The following is a 15,897-nucleotide window of genomic DNA, read 5'->3' as shown; positions in this document are numbered from 1 at the left end:
AGTACCTGACCGACCCAGAAATCCCACTCTTGGGCATACAGCTGAAAAAAAACTTCCCTTGAAAAAGACACAAGCACATGTATGTTCATTGCATCACTGTCCACAAGAGCCAAGACAGGGAAATAACCTAAATGTCCATTGAGAAGATTGGACTAAGATGTGGTGTGTATGTGTTCCATATACACACACATACACACAATGGAACCCCGACTCAGCCATAAAATGAACAAAGTAATGCCATTTGCAGCAACATGGCTGGAATTAGAGAAGATCATCCTAAGTGAAGTTACTCAGAAAGAGGAAGGCGAATACAATACGATATCACATATGTGTGGACTGTAACAGATGGCACAAGTGGAACTTTCCACCTTAACGAAACTCATGAATGTGGACAACAGTGTTTGGGTTGCCAAAGGGGAGGGGGCAGGATTGTGATGGACTGGAAATCGGGGGTTAGAAAAGGTGCAACGTATTGCATGTGGAGTGGGTATGCAATGAGCTCATGCTGTAAATCAATGGGAACTACATCTAGTCACTTTTGATGGAGCACAACGGAGGGTTATGTGAAAAAAAAAAGGATGCGTACGTGTATGGGTGTGGGTCTTGGGTGGTTGGGGTGGTGTGTGCCTGGGTCACTTTGCTCGACAGTAGAAACTTGACAGAACATGGGAAACAAGCTACGATAGAAAAAATAAACATCATTTTAGAAAAAGAAACACAGCCCTTAATTGTTTCATAAATGAAGTAATTGCAACTATGAAGATGAACATATATGTTTATTTTTGAAATAAAGGAATTGCAGGAAATTGTTGACATTTGCAAGCATAAATGTTCATCTTCACTATCCTGCAGAATCTATAGACCGTTGATAGGTCAAAATTAGGATGGTGTTCAAATAATGAAGAGGATGGAGGTGTTGGCCTTGAGAGAGAGGCAGCAGAGGTATCAGTGGCCATTGGCATTGGGAACCAAGGATGGTTGGTTGGTTGAGGGTTAGACAAAGGGCCCTCTCTTGATGGTATATTCTGATATCTGGTTGGAAAAGGGGACGACTTCACCGTCATTCCAAAATAACCACTCGGGAAGGGAGAAATAAGGTGGTACTGAGACATGGAAGTGGTAGTTGTAATGAAATTCACAATGTGGCCACTTGCTGGAGAGTAGCTGCTTTGTGAGAGCGTATGAAACGTGGTCAACTGATTTAAAGTAGCATGTTGAGCCACGACAGTTTGTCCTGTGGTCTGGCTGATGCTGATGATGTAGAAGAAACGTCACTTCTCATGGGGGTAGTTGTATTAGAAATTCTCTGGCTGGTAGAAGGCCTTCTTACTAAAGGCACATGTAAATTTGTGGAGGTTGAAAATGCATTTTCTCCACGAGTTTCTGCTTCAAAATCAGAATTATGATTATCCACCTTACGCCCTGTTCTAGAGTGTTTCTTGCTGCAACCTTGAAGTAGAGAAGCCGATACTGGAGAAGCATTTTTATACGTGACTCTTCTTTTCCTCCTTACCAACAGTTGAGGACAGCCTCATTTAAAGTTTGGATTATGGTAGAACTGCAGCTAAAACCAAGGAGAAATTTATTTAATGGTATTTGAAACAAGGACACGAGGAGACAGAAACCATAATATCTGACTCTTTGCATCATATGGAGTTAATATCATGAGACAATACACATCCATTGCTAATATTTTCAAAAATGTTCTTAGTGGTCACAGCCAACTATTGCCCTCAAGGAAAAGTGTCTGGTATATTTACATTAATAGTATTAGGCTCTGTGGCCTGCATTTTTTGAGGTTCATTGACAAGCCTCAAGGAGGCTAGGACAATGATTTATCATCCCAAATATTTTATGACCAAGCCATCCTCAATTTAAAAATGTTGAACATGGATGGTCCTGTCGTGGCACAGTGGTTAACGCATCTGCCTTGGAACCATGGGTTTGCGGGTTTGATTCCTGGCCTTGCTCAGTGGGTTAAGGATCTGGTGTTGCCGTGAGCTATGGTGTACTTTGTAGATGTGGCTTGGATCCCACGTTGCTGTGACTCTGGCGTAGGACGGGGGCTATAGCTCCAATTCAACCCCTAGCCTGGGAACCACCATATGCCATGGGAGTGGCTCAGGAAATGGCAAAAAGACAAAAAATAATCATCATAATAAAAATGGAACAGTACTTCATCCCACTTTCAAGGTCTACTTTGACCCTATATGGATGGACATATTTGCACATGTCCAAAGAGAATTTTATACACTCCCTCTATAAGTAGTAACTGGAAATTTCTTAATGCCTTGTTCCGAGCAGAGACTTCATTTTCTTCTGCCAGAAAGTCAGCTAGTGAGGCACATCTTTGAAAATTCCTTTGCAGCTTATTAAATGCATAGGGGTTAAGCTGTCGAACTCAGCTTTTCATACTCTCAGTTTCAAATATTCTGAAGGGAGACTTTCTCTCCAGAACTTCTTTCTTGACGCGTTCTTCATTAATCACTATCAAGGTTCCATTTGCTTCCCACCAAGTGGACTTAAAGTGATCACTTTCAGCAGTTTTCCAAAGTTTTCTGGGAAAGGGCAGAGGAAGAAAATCATCGTCTTCATCTGGTTCAGAGGCACACAATGTGCGACATGGCTTTTTTATCAGGGAGCCTTCAGACAAAGCCCAAAAAGCCGTTTCTTCAATCTGAGACCTCAAGTCCAAGTCCCCAGTGATTGAGTTATCACACCATGGAGGTGTAATGGAGGATTCTGAACCAGTTGGTGCATCTTTAGGAGACACAGGTTGCATTTCTGAAGGAATATGTGCCATCTCAGATTAGTTTCTCTGCAGCTACTTTTCTCAACAGCATGCTTTTTGAACTCTGCACTTTTAAATGCTGCTTTGGTAAGCTTACAGAGATAAAATCGCCCATGCATCACAATGGTTGCTAAGCTAAGTAGCTGTCAGATGACAGGTCTCCTAGCATTCTGAGCATAACCTTCAGTCAGTGCTTATTTTCCTATGAAATTGGTCCAGTTAACATAAAATATGAGCTCCTTACTTAAACAGTAACCCCCCCTAACAAAAGTGCGATCAGCAAATTCCCATTCCAATGGAATCTTTTTAATAAGTAAGAAAACCCATCACATAAATAAATCCATTTCATCCCAGAAGTAAACATAAATTCCCTATTATAAACATACACATTTGGTGCCTGTTATTAAGGCCTGGAAAATGGGACCAAAAAAACCAGTAAAGTGAAACTTATGGTATGTATCACTTCCCAGTTTATAACTAGAATCTATGCCGCATCTGTATTCAGAAAAATCTTAGCCAGGATTTCCCTGGCAGCTAGCTTGTTAAGAATCTGTTGTTGTCACGACTGTGATCTGGGTTCAATCCCTGGCCTGGGAAATTCTGCATGCCCCGGGTGCAGTCCATAAAATAAAAATTAAAAAAAAAAGAAATAACGGAAACAAACACACACACACAAAAACACAACCTTTATCACTAAGCAAGACACGGAAGGTCCCTGGGCACCAAGCAAAATATCTATAGCCATCGAGATATAGAAAGAGGGATAAATGCTGTGGTTAGGAGAGGAAATTTTGGGAAGCACCATCCAAAGGGATATGAGATTTCCTTGTGGATTGAGGCCAATATTTCACAACTGGAGAAGTGATGGGTGTACAACATTCTGAAGATAATATAAGCCATTGCATTGAATACGTTAAAATTCATACACAATGTTTTCACATTGTTAAAAACTGACAGTGATTTGCTATCACTAATTTTAGCGCATAGAGTTTTCTGTGTATCCTACGTAAGTAGTCTGTGTGTTAAACAATATTCCTAATATTTTCTCCTTATGATTGCTGAGAGAGGAATTCACAAGGCCAATTGGTATTCACTAGGGCATCAGAAAGTGAGGGGCTGAGCTCTAGATGGCATCAGCCTTGACTGCAAGGAGGTGTTAGGCTTACAAAGCACCTGTGGTGGGAATCCGTGGATGAAGTCCATGCTGGGAACCGGTTGCAGGGACAATGAAGAAGGAGGGGAAGGTCAAAGGAAGTGTAACGGCTCGAGTCCCATGATGTAGAGCAGTTACTCCCTGTAAGAGGTTAAGCTCTGCAGGCAGTTGTTTCCCACAGGTCATTGTTTCTTGCTGCCCAACTTGAGCATCCACATACTGGGAGGGGGTGTCCACAGCAAGTCTCTCAGGTGAACTGCAGCGGTTGGGGTGTATGGGGGTCTGTCTCCATCCTCCTGGAAACCTGTCATTCAAGCCTTCCATTATAGGGGATAGGGGTGACCATCTACTCTTCTCTATCTGCTTCCTGCTGGCCTGGGGTGACAAGTACTGGGTGGATGGACATGGTACAAGCTACCGTAGAGGTTGGGAAGTAAAGAAAAATGAGTTTAAATAGGAGTTTAGGATGTAGGTTGATACCAGTATTGTTGAAGGAGGGCTTCCGTTTTATCTGAGGAGGTTTTAACACTTGGTGTGGTATTAACCCATAAATCACAGGAGCTATTGGTCATAACGCATGTTGTCTCCTTTCTGTTGCTGTATGAGGAGACCTTGAAAGTGTAAGGTTGCCGCTGCCAGCTGATGCAGCTTTGAGAAGCATCAGTGGCATCATGTCTGACAGGGCACATAAACCCTAAGATCTTAGCCAGGCAAGGCTTGCCTAAAATTACTTCTGAAATATTTCCTCGTCTTCCTTGGATGTCTGGCCCACAGCTACTCCATTCTGCCTCTTCTCCCTACTGGCCCATGCAGATGCCATGGTTAATGATCTCTGTATTTCTAGATGAGAGAAGAGGCAAGAATTTGGGGCCATAGAAATGCTCACCTGAAATCGAACTGTCTGAAGGCATGTACCTCTCTTCTGGTCGCCTCCCTGAGCTCTGCTCAGCAGGTGCTGCAGGGAAACAGCTGCTGTGGCTCAAGTTTTACTCCAAGGAGAGCCTGAAGGCAAGTGCTATACTTGAGGTCACAGTTGGCTATAAGCCCCCATGGTCATTGACAGTTTTGACAGGCATTTTAGGACCATTTCATCCCACAGTGCTAGGAATGAATATCCCTCATTCTGGCCAAGAATTCACAGATAGGCCACTCAATGTGCTAATACTGGACAAGGCCATGTTAGGAGTAGCCAAAAGTCTCTGGACCACCTGACTTGCCAGTCTATTATGGTCCAGGAAAATATTCCCTCTTGTTGCATTTTCCCATACTTAGAGGTCACCGATCTCATATGGAACTGTCTATCATTTTCAGTGATTCAGGCACACATTGGAAATGCAGGAAGTAGCAATTTTCTGAAAACAGTGAATAAAAATCACACAGAGACACTCATGCTGAGAGAAGGAATTCAGAAAGAGAAAGACAAATACCATATGATATCACTGATATCTGCAAGCTACTATACAGCAGAAATGAAGCTTTCCACAGAAAAGAAAAACATGGACTTTGAGAATAGATGTATGATTCAAGGGGGTGCAGGAGGCAGAAGGGAGGGAGTGGGAGTGAGTGGGAGCTTGGGGTTAATTGATGTAGACTATTGCCTTTGGAATGGATGAGCAGTGAGATCCTGCAGTGTAGCACTGGGAACTATGTCTATTTGCTTACGATGGAGCATGACAATGTGAGAAAATAGGGTACACCTGTGTGTATAACTGGCTCACAATGCTGTATAGTAGAAAATATAATGATGTATTGGGGAAATAAAATAAAAGTGAAACCTCTTCTGATAAGGAGTGAAAAAATAAAATTAAAAAAATATATAGAAAGAAGAATTGGTAATGTCATAAATAAAAATTATTTCCTAAGTGTTTTGTACCTTTAGTGTCCTCCTTTCCTTTTTACTACCTTTCTTTGCATTTCAATGTTTTTCCCTCTTTATTTTTTCATCTTTATTATACTACAATTTATATATATTGTGTTGTGACAATTTCTGCTATATAGCATATTGACATATATATACGCATGTGTGTGAGAATATAGACATGTATATATGTAAGTATGCATATATTTATGCATATTCTTTTTGCATTTATCTTCCATCATATGCCATCCTATGAGGTTGAGTATAGTTTCCTGTTCTATTCAGTAGGGACTCCTCGCTTATGATTTCTAAATGTAAATGTTTGCAACTACTAACCCCACTCTCCTTGTCAGTTCCACCCACCCCTTCGCACGTTGGCTACCACAAATTATTTCTCCATGGCTGCGATCAGTTTCTCCTTTTAGACAGGCTCATTGTGCCACATTTTAGATCCCATGTATAAGTGGTATCATGTGGCATTGTTCTTTCTTTTTATGACTTACTTCAATTAGTATGAGAATATCTATTTACATCTAGGTGGAGGCAAATAACATTATCTTGGTTTTTATAGTAATGTGTAATTGATTTATAATATTTCTTTAATTTCTGTTTTACACCAAATTGGCCGAGTCATACAGAGTCCCCTGTGCTGTAGAGGATGACCGAATGGCTTATCCATTAGAAATGTAAGCGTTTGCATCCACCAACCCCAAACTCCCTCTCCACATTTCTCCCTCCCTTAGACATCCAGACTGTGCTCTCCATGGCCATACGCTTTTACTGTTCTGCAGATAGTTTCATCTGTGCCATATTTTAGATTCAACATAGAAGTGATTTTGTGTGGCTTTATTGTCTTTCTCCTACTTAATTTACCTAATATGAGAATCTCTATGTTGCTGCAAATGGTATGATAAATGAAGATTCTTTTTTATGGCTGATTAGTATTCTGTCGTGTATATATACATCTTCTTAACCCATTCATGTCTTCGCTATTGTGGATAGTGCTGCTGTGAGCATAGGGGTGCATGAATTTTTCTCAAAGTGAGTTTTGTCTAGATGGATGCCCACGATTAGGATTGTTGGATTGAATGTTAGTTCTATATTTAGTTGAAAGTCCAGGGTGGTAGAACTGATCATTTGTGGAGGGCTCTTTCCATTTGAAATGCTTCACACTGATTGCTATTTTCCCGTCAAAGCTCCAAAGTTCTTCTTCTGTCCTGTCTGCTCACCTCGCTGTTGTTGGGGAACTGCCCAGTGTCCAGGAGTTCTTCCCCATTCCTCTTCACTCTTTTTTTCTTCTTTGTTTTGTCCTCCCCAGTTTTGTGAAGTTATTCTTGATCATTGGAATCCTGGGACCTTCCATCACCATTTAGCAAATATTTTGTGCAATTCTTCCACATACAAAAGAATTTTTCAATGTATTTGTGGGAGTATGTGAGCCTCATGTCTATTGCTCTGCTGCTATCCTTTTTCTTCTTTTCTTTTTGAAAGGAGAGTTTTGCTATATGTAATATTCTTGGTTAACATATTTTTCTATTAGTGCTTGAATCAATCACCCTACTCCCTGTAGCACTGATAATCTTATATTCCCCCTGATGAGTGATGGATTCATTTTTTCTTGCCTCTTTTAAGATAATCTCTTTAATTTCCCCATTCTGACAACACTGTGTTTGGATGAGATCTCTTTGGATGTATCCTACTTGTAGCACACTTAGACCAGGAAGTGTGCATGTCATTTTCTTTCTTCAGATTTGGGGTGTTTTCAGCTTAGACTTCCCCAAATAAGCTTTATGACATTATTCTCTTTCCTTCTGGGATTCCAGTGATAAATATATGATAGAGAGATGATAAATAGATAGATAGATAGATGATAGACAGACAGACAGATAGAGAGATGATATATAGATAGATAGATAGATAGATAGATAGATAGATAGATAGATAGATAGATAATAGATAACAGATAGATAAATAGATGATAGATCCACTTGACAAAGTTCCATCAGCCTTTTGGATCCCTTTCAATTTCTTCACTTGTTTTTTGCTTTGCACCTCTGATTTTATTACTTCAAATGAGCTGTCTCAAGTTCACTCATTCTTCTACCTGATCAAAACTGCAGTTGACCCCTCTGGTCAATTTATCAATTCAGTTATATTTTTTAGCTCTTGGATTTTTTATGACTTTGTTAATATTCTCATTTTGTATTTGCACCACTGTCCTGGTTTGATTTCACTGTCAACCTGTGTCCTCCATTAGCTCAGTGAGTATTTTAGGGCAGTTGTGTTAAAAAATTGTGTGAGGTAATTTGGGGATTGAATTCTGTTAGGTTTCCAGAATCTCATTTTGGAAACCTTGGTGCACAGTGGAGTCTTGTGCTGTTTTCATGGCATTTCAAAACCAGACACCTTCTCCTGACTTTGTGCAAATGAAGCCTGTACCAACCTCCCCAGCTAAAGGTACTACGATCTCTCTTCTGCTGTCTTGATCTTCTTGATGTCTGCTTGTGAGTGCACCTGGGGTGGTGCTTGTCTCCATTTTCAGTTGTCTTCACAACTAAGACTGCCACCTGCCCAGTGGCCTTGTCAATCCTTCCAGTCAGGTGAGATAGAAATCAATCTCTGGCTAGCCCCCAAACAAATCAGAAGGTTGGATCCACCTTGTTGTTTCCATTCTGCTGGAAGGCCCGGGCATGAAGAGTTTTCTCCCGATGGTACCATGCTCTGTATGACCTAGGGATTGGACACAGACAAGCACATGAAATAGGTTGAATTTTCTACCCCTGTGGCCTGGGTACTCAACTGATCTCTTTAGTTCTCTTGAAATTGTCCTTGTTCCTACATTTTTGGTAACTCGCTTCCTTGGTGGGGGAACAAAAGTCCATACAATGACTAAACGATCAGGAAAGGAAAGTCGTGGTGGTAGGAAAGTAATTCAGAGATATTTTTGAATATATTTAATGTTACATGTAAAATGTCACTTGCAGGCACAGATTATAAAACAAACTTAACACTAGAAATAGATTAGTTGTTCAACTGGTGTTTCATACGTAACCCCACACAAATAAAATGGAAAAAATTATACAACTATCCTAAATTTAAAAAACACTAAATTATAGGAAAGGAGTGGATTTGATAAAACTACACTCACATAATATTTTAGAGTTCAAGACCCATGTAAATGGAAGCAATCAAAATGATGTAATAGTAACTGATTAGAGAGCATGTATATATCTCAGCAGATAATATGCTTTCTCTTGCATCCTTTGCTAAGTCTGGGGTTGTTGGAAGAAGCCTGCCAAACAACCCTACTTCTTTCCCTTCCTGAAACATATGTGTAAATGCAAATAAGTTTAAGAAAATTGTCAATAAAACATTTTAGGCGATTTCAAATTTGTCAGAACATTACTATAGTAAAGTATTTACAATCACATATGCCTGTTATAATTACCATTACTATTGACTAATTTAGTAAGTAGCATAAAACAGTAGCTAATAAGCTATTTGCTTAAAGTGTATATTAACAATAAACGAGGTCAATAACTGTTTCAAGTCTTGACTATGAATACTAAGAAAGATTTGGTAGATTGGCAATGAAAACAACAGGCTAACTTACACTATTTTTCTCTGTCTACAGGTGCTAAGGCAAGAGATAGCAGTATTACATATTTCACTAGCACAGTCTCCCTCAGAATTTAGTTTCAAAAGTTCTTATAATAACAACCATCATTGAGATAATTAAATTCTTACTCAGTAGTTGGTAGGTATCTATGAAATCTATGAGCTGCAATTTTCTACAAAAAGATGTTGAAATGATAATTTTTGGCCTCAAGGTGTCTATTCTGTGTAAGCTTTAATCAAATAAAATGTGGTCTACCTGTCATGTGCATGTATATATTGTAATAAGCATGAGATTTCAATTTTATAACACACTTGCTCAGAATTTTTTTTCATTTTAAAACTACTGATTAATTATGACCGTAAAGAAAACTCTAAAATACTAAAAAGTATAATGAATATTTGTTGTTTTTATTTTATGTACAAATTAGTTCATGAAATGGCTGTACAACAGCTACAAACTGATATGGCAAATCTGCATGCACACACACACACGGACAGTTGAAAATGGTAAACTACAGGGATAAATTTGTGAGATTATTTTTTTCTTTTGCATCAATCTCATAGACTTGACTGTGAAGAAAAAGAACAGCAATGTACTGTGTGCCTAAAATATATGAAGATGTAACATTCCTGACAAGAGTATGAAGGCCGAGGAGACAATAAATGTACAGATATGGGTTATTTCACAATACGTGAAGAGACACATTATCTCCTTAACATAGTTTGTCATAAACTAAGTTGTACATACCAAGACTTAAAGAAATAACTAGTACAATGAAAAAAAAAGAATTACCACTAATAAACCTGAGAAAGTAAGTAGAAAATAACTTACCAGATTAATTTAAAATTAAGTAGGTATTAAAGAAAATGGGAATAAAGAATGGATTGAGAAAGTGAAAATTATTTAATAAAACATTAACTGTTGTAAATGGTTTGCTTCTCTGTAGTACAGGGTATTCTACTCAATATTGTGTAGAAACCTATATGGGCAAAAAAAAAAAAAAATCCAAGGGGAAAAAAACGGATGTAAGCATAGGTATAACTGATTCATTTTACTGTGCACCTGAAACAGTACATTGTAAATTAACTATGCTTCTAAATAAAATTAAAATTAAGAAAATGTAAATAGCCCAAATGTCCCAATGAAAGGGAAAAATCTTTCTGGATTTGATATTTTAAAAATAAGATCTTTGTGTATGTTTTAGAGCATGTTCTACTTTCCTTCCTTCACATGAATCTTGCCAGTTTCCCCAGCACCCTTTATGGAAGAGACTATATTTCTTCCACTGTATGTTCCTTCCTCCTGTGTCATAGATTAGTTGACTATAGTTGTTTGGGTTTATGTCTTGGCATTATATTCTGTTCCATTAATCTGTTTCTGTTTTTGTGCCAGTACCATATATTTTCAGATAACTGTGGCTTTGCATATTGTCCAAAGTCAAGGAGCCTGATTCTTCAATTTCAAATGTTCTTCTTCAATGCTGCTTTGCCAATCTGCAGTCTCTTGTATTTCCCTGGAAATTTTAAGATGTTCTTTTCTAGTTCTGTAAAGAATGTCCTTGGTAGTTTGAAAAGTATTGCATTCAATCTGTAGGTTGCCTGGGGTAAAAGAGTCATTTTGCCCATGTTGATTCTTTCAGTCCAAGAGCATGGTATATCTTTGCATCTCTTTGTGGCATCTTTGATTTCTTTCATCAGCATCTTATGCTAGTTGAAGTATAGAATTTGTCCCTTTAGGCCGGTTTATTCCTAGGTATTTTAATTTTTTGATGTGATGGTTAATAGGACAGTCCCTCTGATTTTTCCATCTGATCTTCCATTGTCAGTATACAAACATGCAAGTCATTTCTGTGTATTAACTATACATCCTACTACTTTGCTAAATTCACTGATGGGCTCTATTAGTTTTCTGGTGCTGTCTTTAGGGTTTTCTTGGTATAGTGTCTTGCCATTTGCAAATAGTGATAGTGGTACTTCTTCTTTTCCAATTTGGATTCCCTTTTAATTATTTTTCTTCTCTGATTGCCATGGCTAGGACTTACCGAACTATGTGGAATAGCATTGGGGAAAGTGGACATCCTTGTCTTGTTCCTGATCTTAGTGGAAACATTTTCAGTGTTTCGCCATTTGAGAATGAGGTTAGCTATTAGTTGCAATATATGGCTTTTATTATGTGGAGGTAGGTTCCCTCTATGCCCACTTTCTGGTGAGGTTTCTTTTTTTTAATAAGAAAAATGTGTTGAATTTCATCAGAAGGATTTTCTGCATCTACTGAGATGATTGTGGTTTTTATTTTTCAGTTGTTGATGTGGTGTATCACACTGATTGATTTGCAGATATTGGAGTACCTTTGCATCCCTAGGATAAATCCCACTTGGTCATGGCATATGATCCTTTTACTGTGTATTTGAATTCTATTCGGTAAAAATTTGGTGAGGATTTTGATATCTAGGTTTATCAGTGATGTGGCTGTGTGATTTTCTCTTTTAGGTGATACCTTTGTCTGGCTTTGGTATCATGGTGATGTTGGCTTCCAAGCGTGAGCTTCAGGTTCTTTTTTTCCTCTGCTAATTTTTGAAGGGTTTAAGGAAGCATAAGCATTAACTCTCCTCTAAATATTGGATTGAATTAGCCTGTGGAGCTATTAGGTCCCAGACATTTGGTTTTTGGTGGGGGGGGAATTTTAGTCACATTTTCAATTTTGGTACTTGGGATTGGTCTCTTCATATTTTCTATATCTTCCTGGTTCAGTCTTGTAAGAAGATTGTAAGAATCCACCTATTTTATTGGCATATAGTTGGTTCTAGTAGTCTCGGGATCTTTTGAATTTCTGTGGAGTCTGTTGTAATATCTCCTTTTTCATTTCAAATTTTACTGATTTGACCCCTCTCTCATTCTTTCTGGATGGGCCTAGCTAGAAGTTGATCAATTTTATTGATCTTTTCAAAGAGCCAGCTCTTGGTTTCATTGATCATATCTATTACTTTGTCTTTATTTCACTTACTTCAGCTCTGATATTTGTGATTTCTTTCCTTCAGCTTATTTTGGGCTTTGTCTGTTCTTCCTTCTCTAGCTGTTTTAGGTGTAAGTTTATGTTGTTTATTTGAGCTTTTTCTTCTTTCCTAAGTTGTATGGCTATAAAATCCACCCCCCCCAGAACTGCTTTTGATGTGTCCAGGAATTTGTTAGTGAGGATAGGGTGAAAACTGGAACCAATTAGCATTGCTTGTGTATACAGGACAATGGACAGTATATAGATACAATAGAATATTAATTATATTTAAATACAAACAAATGCAACAAAATGGGTGAACCTTGAAAATATAATGGTATGCATAATAATGCACACCCTAAAGGACAAATTTTTATTACTACATAAATCTCAGATAATTACAATGTATTTATATGTTACCAGATACAGAGGGTAAATGATAAAGGGAGATATTATCTGGTTACTAAGTTGCTGTTTAGAGTAGCCTTTTAAAAGCAAGAAAATGAATTGTGTGTGATTATTGCACAGCAATATAAATGTACCCAAGCCTCTGCATTATACAGTTGAATGTCATCTAAATAGTAATATGTCATATATATTTTACAGCTAAAATGCAATCCCCAAAATTATTGTTATATTAAAGTACAGTCAATTCACAATGTTTCTTCAATTTCTGTCAAACAATAATGTGACCCAATCACACACATTTCCCTGTGCTGTACTGTAGGGCCCCATTCCCTATAGATTCTACATGTAAATTTCCAAACCCAAACTTCAAACTGCAAAAAATGCCTACAAATCAAAAACAACAACATATGATCAAAGTATATGTTTTCTTCATGAAACATACACTAGGTATAAAAGCGTGGATGCAGTAGAAAAACATAAGTTAGTAGTGAAATGCAACACATGTCCTCCTAGTGCTAGTCATTAAATAGCTGGATGTTATAATAATATCAGAGTACATTTCAGAGAAAAACATAAATATGCATATAAGTGATGTCAATTCCTAATGTAAGAGAAAAACTGATGCCCCAAAAGCAATTCTGCTAAGAGCAAGCTCCAGACTTTATGGTGTTAGACTTTCTGTGATAGAAATGCTCTCCCACTTCTGTTGTTTACAATCCCTCAAAAAGTTATACTGTCCACATCTGTAACAGAATTACGGTATGAGAATTTCTCTAAAAAAAAAAAAACCTGAAGAAATTGTGTAAATAGATAACTAATCAAGAGCGTATTGAACTTTTGGCACATAGAGACATGATCATCATATCACCATAGTATCTCTTACATAGACTGGATAGAACTCAATGAATAAATGTACCTGGCATCAAGATGAGTCTGAAGGAAATAACTTCATTGACAAAAGGCAATACTTTGCTGGTGCCTGAAAGAATGATCTTGAAAGCAGGATTTGGGAAGATAGAATTTAAAATTGTTTGAACATCTAAGTGTTGATGTGCCTGCTGCCAAAGAAAAAGCGGAGAAGAGGACCTCATTATTTTAAAATTTTTGATTGATTTTTTTCATTACAATGGAGTGATATTTACTGTCAATCATTTAGAAAATACAGTTTGCAAAAAGAAAGTTAAGCATTGACTAGTTCTCTCCATCAACTGAAAAGAATAGCAGCAAGAATTATTTTATCAACTTCTAAAATAAACAGGTCATCAAATAGTAAATGAAGGAAAGTTCCTTTTCTAAAATATAAAAGCTTCAACTAATAGACGAGTATCAGAACTAATATATCAGCAATTTTTCTTTCTGTTTGTTTTCCTTAGCACCACTCTTTGTGGCATAATGGAAGTTCCCAGGCTAGGAGTCTAATCAGAGCTGGAGCTGCTGATCTAAACCACAGCCACAGAGACACCACATCTGAGCCATGTCTGTGACACACACAGAAGCTCAGAGGCAATGCTGTATACTTTACAAACTGAGCAGGTTCAGGGATTAATCCCACATCCTCATGGATACGAGGCATGTCCCTTACCAATGAGCCATGATGGGAACTCCCAATACATTTGCAATTTTGATGATTTAATAAATCCAGACAAGGATTATTAAAGGCTGCTAAAACCAGTAGCTAAAACTCTGAAAAGAAACTTCATAATTATGAGAGACGCTATTTGGGTCTTGCTGCAGCAAGTGTGGAAATGAGAATAGGGAGGTGGACAAGGAGATGCCATCTTGTCATCACCATCCATCTTGGTGAACCTAAGGTGAGCCAGATGAGGGCCTTGAGAAAAACAAAGGCATTCGAACTTGAGAAAGTCTGGGGCCGGATTTTTCTAAAGATATTCAAAAACAGGTAGATTGTGCTAGAGGTTAATCATCAAAGTAACAATGTAAGACATTCTGCTCAGCTATAATCCCTCTGTGTCCTGCATGTAATTAAGTTACAATAGCATGTTATACATGTAAACAAGCACTATAAAAGTGTCTCCCCTTTCTGTTAGGGGTCTATGATTGGGAAGCTATTCTCCAAGAATATGTCCATGTTAATAAAGCTGTTCTCCATCTTCCTCGAGTGGAGGCCACAGTGAGATTCCCTCAGAGAGACTGATGTTTTGAGCCACCATCATCCTTGGTTGGCACCCCAGCTTGCAGTATCAGGGCTGCCCAGTGCTGAATATAGGTGCACCTCCCTGATTTCAGGGAACTCAGGATCAGTGGGCCCTGCAGCCTCTGGACAGGTTGACTGACAAGATGGACCCAGTGTGGACTGTGGATTATCCAGGTAAGGATCCGGGGACAGGTCCTGCTCACAGGGCAGAAAATAAGACTGATCAACCCCCTGAGGGATGAGTGCACTGAGGGAAAGGATCATGAGTCAGGAACAGATTCTCCCAGTCAGAAGCTGTTGCTGACCACAGTAGTATACCTAGGGGGCTCCGGATCAGAGGGTGGGCCTGATCAGAACAACTACTCTCTCCCAGTTGGAAGTTGTACCTGACCAGAGCAGTAGCCAGGAACTGCTGGGGGAGCAGGAGGGACAGTGATAACCTCTGAGTGTGCCTTTGAGAGTGAATAGGACCAGATTTGCTTAACATCAGATTTGTTTGTGGATCCATGGCTCGAGTGGCTACAGAATCTGAGTGGGTCCTAACCTGCATTTCCGTGGTGACCTCATGAGGCTTCAAGGCTGTGCCAGGCTCTGAGGGACTCCTTCCCTTCCTGTGAGTCTGGTCCAGTTCCAGGGTTTATACAGACCAGCCATATGCCAAGAGGCACATAAACTCTCAAGAGGGGCATAGTTAGGTGGACATCTGAAAGGCCACCTTGTGAGAAGGGGGCACTCTCCCTTGTTTCCTCTGTGTCACCCACACAGTGTGGCCACACAGGGCAGGACTTATCTTGGAGATACCTAATCTGATCCTGTTCCTGGACCACCGAGTGTGCTGCTTAGGAAAGGGATGTATGAGTCAGGGAAGGTTGTGCCCATAGAAACTGGGAGGGGCACTCTTTAAAGGGTTAAGCCAGGAAAC

General features: G+C 38.9%; 1 pseudogene; it reads right to left on the bottom strand.

Annotated features, from left to right (window-relative positions):
* Nucleotides 1–776: 776 nt before the first annotated feature.
* Nucleotides 777–2,803, bottom strand: LOC146394383 (heat shock transcription factor, Y-linked-like; annotated as a pseudogene).
* Nucleotides 2,804–15,897: the final 13,094 nt, after the last annotated feature.

The sequence above is a fragment of the Sus scrofa genome, chromosome Y (assembly GCF_054392235.1).
Source record: "Sus scrofa isolate SSC_HxYL_T2T_F1_AM1 chromosome Y, Sscrofa_HxYL_maternal_Yorkshire_Landrace_v2.0, whole genome shotgun sequence".
Taxonomy (NCBI): Eukaryota; Metazoa; Chordata; class Mammalia; order Artiodactyla; family Suidae; genus Sus; species Sus scrofa.
The sequence above is the reverse complement of the archived record's forward strand: the minus strand, read 5'-3'. Positions and strand labels throughout refer to the sequence as shown.